General features: G+C 43.7%; 1 pseudogene; it reads left to right on the top strand.

Annotated features, from left to right (window-relative positions):
- The first annotated feature begins 7,635 nt into the window (after nucleotides 1-7,635).
- On the top strand, nucleotides 7,636-7,752 carry LOC126102491 (5S ribosomal RNA; annotated as a pseudogene).
- Nucleotides 7,753-8,198: the final 446 nt, after the last annotated feature.

The raw sequence follows: 8,198 nt of genomic DNA, 5'->3' as shown, positions 1-8,198 counted from the left end.
AACTGAACTTTGTTGCTGGCCAGACGAAAGTGTTTGTTGATGATCGTGAAAGATTGTGATTGAACAGGATTGTGACGAAGAATTAGAGGATTACAGCTGTAGAAGTCATTGCAGAACTGAAAGTCGCACTCGCGAACCCTATTGACTGCAACAACAAAACGCTAAGGAGCAATGGAAGAAAGCCATTTGGTCGGATGAGTGTTGTTTCCCACTGTTTCCAACAACTGGCCGAACTTACCCTGTTCACACAGCTTGTAACGTTCAAGACTAGTTTTGTGATCACAGGGGTGGGTTGTCGCACCTACCCCGGCCATTCCGATATCCAGATCTCAATATTATTGAGCCTTTGTGGTCTAATTTGGAGAGAAGGATGTGTGAGCGCTATCCACCTCCAAGACTGTTTCGTGAACTTGCCACTATTTTACAGGATGGACAGTACAAGAGTTCCTTGAAGACCATACATGGCCTGTATTTATCCATTCCAAGACGGCTGGAAGCTTTGTTGAGTGTCAACGGTATTCATACACCTTTATAGGCAGGGTAATGTGTTGTGTTGTTGATGTTTTCGTAATTATGTTTTCTGCCTGTATGACGACAGCAGCCAGGTCCCACAGTAAGATTCATTGGATAAATATTAAACAAGTTTCATTCATCCACAAATAAGTAGTCATCGCTTAGCAAAATCTCTCCTGAGCGACTCTGTAACATTTTCGTCGAAGTAAGGTGCTTAACAGCCCGCCCGGTTAGCCGTGCGGTCTAACGCACTGCTTTCCGGGTGGGAAGGGGTGCCAGTCCACGGCACGAATCTGCCCGGCGGATTAGTGTCGAAGTCTGGTGTGCCGACCAGTCTGTGGATGGTTTTTAAGGCAGTTTTCCATCTGCCTCGGCGAATGTGGGCTGGTTCCCCTTATTGCGCCTCAGTTACACTATGTCGGCGATTGTTGCGCAAACACTTTCTCGACGCACACGTACACCATAATTACTCTACCACGCAAACATTGGGGTTACACTCGTCTGGTGTGTGACGGTCCCGGGCGATGGGGGAGGGGGGGGGGGGAAGGGGAGAGAGTTCACTGGGGGTTGAACCGCGGTGGAGGGGTGAGTGAACTGCTGTAGCCTGTTGGGGGGTTGTGTATCACTGAGGCTACGGCGGGGACGAAGCCTCTCCGTCGTTTCTAGGTCCCCAGTTCAACACATTAAAAGGTGCTTACTAACATAAAGTAACGATTCAGAAATATACGCACAATTAGTTACACACTGAAGATTTTAATTTCGTAATCAACTGGAGGTTTTGTGTCAACGTTTGTTTACAAATCAAGCTGTTTTTGGATAGGTTCTATTGTGATCTTGTGTACAGACATCCTTTTTTATATTTTACTCAGGCATGTTTCACTGAAGTTACAGCATCCTCAGGTTTCTTCCGTCGCATAACAGACAAAGTACTTTTTTCTATCTGGATATACATAATTTCAGTTTTTAGGGATTCGCAAATAGAAAACAGATTTGTTTTTATTTGTTGCTAACACACGCTGTGATTGCCATATGTTTCCACACTTGGCAGTATAGCTGATATTCTTTTACAGTTAGTCATGTGCAGTATTAGAGAACGTAATACCGAAAACTTACTTACGTCGGAAAGTGGAACATTAGACTGTTTTGGTTTACATTTTGTTACACTGTGCTGTGTGTGTGTGTGTGTGTGTGTTTGTGTGTGTGTGTGTGTGTGTGTGTGTGTGTGTGTGCGCGCGTGCGTGTGTGTGTTTTGTAGTACGTTTACACTTACTGTTATAGGTTTCCACATTGCCTTCACAATGACAATGCACTTGTAACGTGTACGGTCTCATTGTTTATAAAACACGAAAACAAGATGGTGAGCAGGTCTCTGTGGTTGCAGATCAGAAACTGCAAAAGAATAATAGTACAGGAAGCTTCCGGCAGAATAGAAGAAGTAATCCATGAAGTTCTTCACTTTAGACTTATATGTGCGAGGATTGCTGCAAAGGGTTTATTTCTTCCGTATTAAATGACCTATCTCTAGCTTTGCCTTTTTTACTCCCTATATGTACAGACAGTGAGAAGAAATTTTCCCTGCAATGTGATAGAAAGAAAACGAAAAAGCCCTCTACGGATGCTGTAACTTCAGCGCAACATGTCTGGGTAAAAAGGAAGCAAAAGTTTCATTTGTTCAATGTGGAACTATAACAACAAGTTTATAGCTTTACTATTGAAATTCACACAGCGACCCTTCGCAATCGAATCAACAATTTTCTTTCATTCTACGAAAGAAGTAGGACAACATAAGAAGAGAAATGTTGGTTGTGTGGAAGGGTAACGAAGCTAATATGGATAGTATAAGAAAGGAAGAAAACGATACTGCCGCTCTATGTACTCGTCGTCACCCGCTGTAAGGTGGCTTGTGAAACACAGATGTGGGAGTAGAAGGCCCGTAAACATTCCGTTAAGTCAAACAGAAAGTCGGGTAAGGCTTCGCGATGTCGCAGATATCGTTCTCAACACGTTGTAGAACAAGTTGTTCCTTATGATGTGCGCACATCGCCGCACAGCTGCCTGCCATCTCCGTATCAGAGAAGAGTACATCAGCATATGTATTTTATGATACGGTTACGTTCCGTGTGGACATGTTTCCTACACTAGCTGAACTGTCTCCCGGACATTTGTATTCACCTGTCCCCACAGGAGTACTATCTCCGCCAGTTCTGCATATGAATAACTGAACATTCTCACAGCAGTACAAGAGTCCCTACTCGTAGATCCGTTCCAAAAGACAGAGGAGACACTTGGCGGGTGGAAGGAACAAGGTAAACGTAGATGTGTTTACCGATAAGAAGAAAATGTTAACACAGCTGTTTTTACATACTGTGGAACGACTGCACTTCCAGATATGTGGAGTACAACGAGTTTCGTTCGCTGCCTTTCCAGGCATTGCATATAAAAATGTGTCACAATGTTAGACCGTTGTAACCTCCCCAACATATATATATATATATATATATATATATATATATATATATATATATATATATATATATATATATATATATAACACTCAGATTTAGTGTAACCTCCCAACATAAAAGTTCCGAAACCTCCCAGCAGTAAAAAAGTATATAATTCACATTCAGCGTAACCTCCCACAGATAAATTCCGTAACCTTGGCACTATACAATGTGATTAATCTCTTAATTAAAAAATGTGACTCATAGATAACCTTTCAGTAATTGACCGTGGATTTAAACTGGTAAATTTTGAACGTTGGCAGTGCTGCGTCATGGCCCTGAAAGATCATACTGAAAAAATTGAAAATTCTTACCTCAATGAAGTCGCCGGATACCGCATATATATCTGCTCTTATAATAAATTTTTCTGGCACAGCCCAATGCAATGCTGGCCAATAGATTTGTCATGTATAAAAGGAAACAACATGTTTCTTTGCAATAATCGGGATGACCATGGATTGGAGAAATTAGTAAATTCTTTAAATTGAGATGAATGATAGTCAAAAGTTAATTTTTATAAAAAAGAATATTATTAAGAGATTTTTTTTATTTACATGGGACTTGATATAAGAATGCTACATACGCGCGAGGCTGCTTTTACCTTATACTACAATGCTCAGGCACCGCCATCGCTCCACACGGCCGGCCCAGCCAACTCGATACACCAGACTGCTAGCTACTGTTTACTCCTACTGGCACACAGTTCCTACTGCTGACAACACTGCTCTCTGGTCTGAGATTCTCTTACAGCTTACATATCGCAGGCAGCGCGTGAGCAATCCATCGAAATAACATCTGCTCGAGTGGGCTAGAAACAAATTTCTTAATCATGGACCTCTTACACCGTGTTTAAAACAGGAGTAGTCTTTGCATAACGTAAAAAAGGTGACAGATGTTACAAAGCAATTGAGGCGATAGATGAGAGTTGCATAGATTTTGAAGCTTTTTTTCAATAGCCGCCGGCCGGTGTGGCCGGGCGGTTCTAGGCGCTTCAGTCTGGAACCGCGTGACGGCTACGGTCGCCGGTTCGACTCCTGCCTCGGGAATGGAGGTATGTGATGTCCTTAGGTTAGTTAGGTTTAAGTAGTTCTAAGGTCTAGGGGACCGATGACCATAGATATTAAGTCCCATAGTGCTCAGAGCCATTTGAACCATTTACAATAGCCTAAGTAGTAGGTTACAAAATTACTTAAATTATTCTAATCTTAACTGCAGGATGTTGTCCGTGGAAGGTTGTTGATACAGCGCCAGCAAACTTTTCAACATTTCATGAAGCATGTAAGAGGTATGCGATGTGTGCGCTGCCTGCAACAGGCAAGACTTACGAGAGTCTCTGACCAGAGAGCAGTATGTAGTTAGTTGTTGCTTGTCGCTAGTCGGCAGTAGTCGGCAGTAGTCTGCGCGTGTCGACGCGTGTCGGCAGTCTGCTCTGGTCGGGACTCTGGAGGATGAGTATTATTGTAGAAGGTAAAGAAGCAGCGTTGCGCATATCTAATAATGTATGTTAACTGTCATCCAATTTCTTTCAAAAAATGCCCCAATAATAATTTTTATAATATAAAGTAATTTTTTTTAAAAAAAGGCATTCATTTCAATTTAATGATTTTATTCAATGGATTATCTTTCCTTTCATGAATCACAAAGCATAGGCCAGTATTGCACGGAGCTCAGCCAAAAATTTTTTAGGTAAGAGCAGATATATTCGCAGTTTTTATTGAGCTAAGAATTTTTGCTTTTTTATTCAGAGTTCTGCGTTGCTGTCGTCATAAAATTTACCAGGTTACTGAATTTTTTTATTATACCTGCCAACGGTACTGGTACACCCCGTCAGACATGGGGATGTGTTGGGATTGTTGCGTTTCCACATTTGCACTACCTCATCAAAAAGGTCCGGACGTCCCCAAAAACTTACGTTTTTCATATTAGGAGTATTGTGCTGCCACCTACTGCCAGGTATTATACATCAGCCACCTCAGTAGTCATTAGACATAGTGAGAGAGCAGAATGGGGCGCTCTGCGGAACTCACGGATTTCGTGGTCAGGGGATTAGGTATCACTTGTGTCATACGTCTGTACGCGAGATTTCCACACTCCTAAACATCCCTAGGTTCACTGTTTCCCATGTGATAGTGAAGTGGAAACGTGAAGAAACTCGTACAGCACAAAAGTGTACAGGACGACTTCGTCTGTTGACTGACAGAGACCGACGACAGTTGAAGAGGATAGTAAAGTGTAAAAGACAGACGTCTATCCAGACCGTCACACAGGAATTCCTAACTGCATTAGGATCCACTGCAAGTACGATGACAGTTAGGCGGGAGGTGGGAAAACTTGTATTTCATGGTCGAGCGGCTGTTCATAAGCCACACATCACGCCGTTGAATGACAAACGGCGACTCGATTGGTGTAAGCAGCGTAAACATTGGACAATTGAAAAGAGGAAAAACGTTGTGTGGACTGATGAATGACGTTACACAATGTGGCGGTCAGATGGCAGGGTGTGGGTATGGCGAATGGCCGGTAAATGTCATCTGCCAGTGTGTCTAGTGCCAACAGTAAAATTCGGAGGCGGTGGTCTTACGATGTGGTTTTTCCACGGAGTGGGCTTGCACCCCTTGTTGTTTTGCGTGGCACTATCACAGCACAGGCGTACATTGATGTTTAAAGCACCTTCTTGCTTCCCACTGTTGAAGAAGTATTCGGGGACGGCGATTACATCCTTCAACACGAGGGAGCGTATGTTCATAAGACAGGGCAAAAATTTGGAAATTTGTGATAAGTTTCTATGGGACCAAACTGCTTAGGTCCCTAGGCTTACACACTACTTAATGAAACTAACTTACGCTAAGGACAACACACATACCCATGCCCGCGGGAGGACTCGAATACGGGAAGCTGCGTGAACCGTGACAAGGTCTCCAAGACCGCGCAGATACCAAGCGTGGCAGTGCACGGCATGTGGCGGGGCATGACAATAACATCCCCGCAATGGACTAGCCTGCACAGAGTCCTGACCTGAATCCTATAGAACACCTTTCGCATGTTTTGGAACGCCGACTTCGTGCCAGGCCTCACCGACCGACATCAATACCTCTCCTCAGTGCAGCACTCCGTGAAGAATGGACTGCCATTCCCCAAGAAATCTTCGAGAATATGATTGAATGCGTGCCTGCGAGAGTGGAAGCTGTCATCAACGCTAAGGAAGGGCCAACACCGTACTGAATTCCAGCATTACCGATGGAAGGTGCTACGAACTTGTACGTAATTTTCAGTCAAGTGTCCGGATACGTTTTATCACGTAGTGTATGTCCACCCACTGTATTTCTTATCTTATAATATGTCCACTGCATACCGTGGTTAACAACACGTTACCTTCGTCTCTGGTCTCTGTCGGTTAGATTGATTTTTATTTTATTTATTTATTTTTACTGCCGATCTTACACGGTTTCACATGGCTGCGTCCGGTACAACAAAAAATGGTTCAAATGGCTCTGAGCTTTATGGGACTTAACTTCTGAGGTCATTAGTCCCCTAGAACTTAGAACTACTTAAACCTAACTAACCTAAGGACATCACACACATCCATGCCCGAGGCAGGATTCGAATCTGCGACCATAGCGGTGACGCAGTTCCAGACTGAAGCGCCTAGAACCGCACGGCCACACCGGCCGGCGAAGGATAAAGGTCTAGATTTTATCGCAAATATGCCGAATTATGAGAACTCCAAAGCCACATCGTATACAGCAAAAAAGGGAGCTACTGGGACGACCTCCTCATTAGTTACGTGATCTACCCATCTAACATGAACATAATAATAAGGAACAAAACTTGGGAAACTCAAGGTAATATTGGAGTACATTTGGCGTACTTTTCAAGAGGCAAGGACTAATTCTATGACTATGAGTGATGTTGATATAAGGCGGTGGGCATGCACAAAAGCTGGAGCGACTGGAATAATTGATTTAAAAGTCGGATATCCCTGGGTTTGAAATTTTTAGGGCAGTTCACAAGGTTGTGGGTCGCAAAGTTAGTTAATTTGTAATGTACGTACAAGTGCAAGAAGAGACAGGGAGTTCTGCGACTGCATTTGGTATAGAATTCGCGGACACTATTATTGCTGATTATTCAGCAGGTGAAAATCTAAATGCAGACCAGTCTGAATTTAATTATGACATTCACGAAGACCGCAGGCTATCTAGCATGAGTGAACGATACACGGTTGTCGGGGTGCAATCAGTGCCGGGAAATCACATTCATATACAATTCAGTCAATTATTTCCATGGGAGATAGACTTCTTTCTCCACTATTCATTGTCTTTCGTGAACCAAGTCGTACATTTGTTGCCTGGTTCTGGATTCATTTTCACTCCACCAACGGGATTTGGTAGCAATTCCAGATAAACATAAACAGGTAACAACCATTCCACCAGGCGCAGGGTCCCTTGTACAACCTCTGGATGCACACTTCTTCCGCCAGTGGAAAAAATTCACTAAACGTTTTCATGGGCGAGTTGTACTCGACAGACTGATATTGAACTCTCCAGTCGTAATGCCATCATTAGCTTTCAACCACTTCTCCATAATCAGTGCATTGCTTCCATATTCAACAAAATGATCTGCCAACGGCCTTGCCGCAGTGGTAACACCGGTTCCCGTCAGATCACCGAAGTTAAGCGCTGTCGGGCTGGGCTAGCACTTGGATGGTGACCATCCGGTCTGACGAGCACTGTTGGCAAGTGGGATGCACTCAGCCCTTGTGAGGAAAACTGAAGAGCTACTTCATTGGGAAGCAGCGGCTCCGGCCTCGGAAACTGACATTCGCCCAGGACAGCTGTGTGCTGACCACATGCCCCTCCATATCCGCATTCGGTGACGCTTGTGTGCTGAAGATGACATGCCGGCCGGTCGGTCTTGTTGGGCCTTCATGACCTGTTAGGGTGGAGTTTTAGTCTCTCTTCTAACCACTGCTGTGTTCCACTTATACCCGATGCAGCCTTCTTGTCTCCCTGATTTCGGGTACGGTTGTGTCTTTCTTTTTTTGTGATGTTTGCTGGTTCTTTGTACCAGATTCCAGTCTGGGAATCTCCTTCTGACTTTACATTTCATCATTTCCCCCAAAGTATCATCGTCAGCTACTTGTGTTTTTATTCTTAATACTTCTTTCTACTTTTCATTAACGTT

The sequence above is a fragment of the Schistocerca cancellata genome, chromosome 9, assembly GCF_023864275.1.
Source record: "Schistocerca cancellata isolate TAMUIC-IGC-003103 chromosome 9, iqSchCanc2.1, whole genome shotgun sequence".
NCBI lineage: Eukaryota > Metazoa > Arthropoda > Insecta > Orthoptera > Acrididae > Schistocerca > Schistocerca cancellata.
The sequence above is the reverse complement of the archived record's forward strand: the minus strand, read 5'-3'. Positions and strand labels throughout refer to the sequence as shown.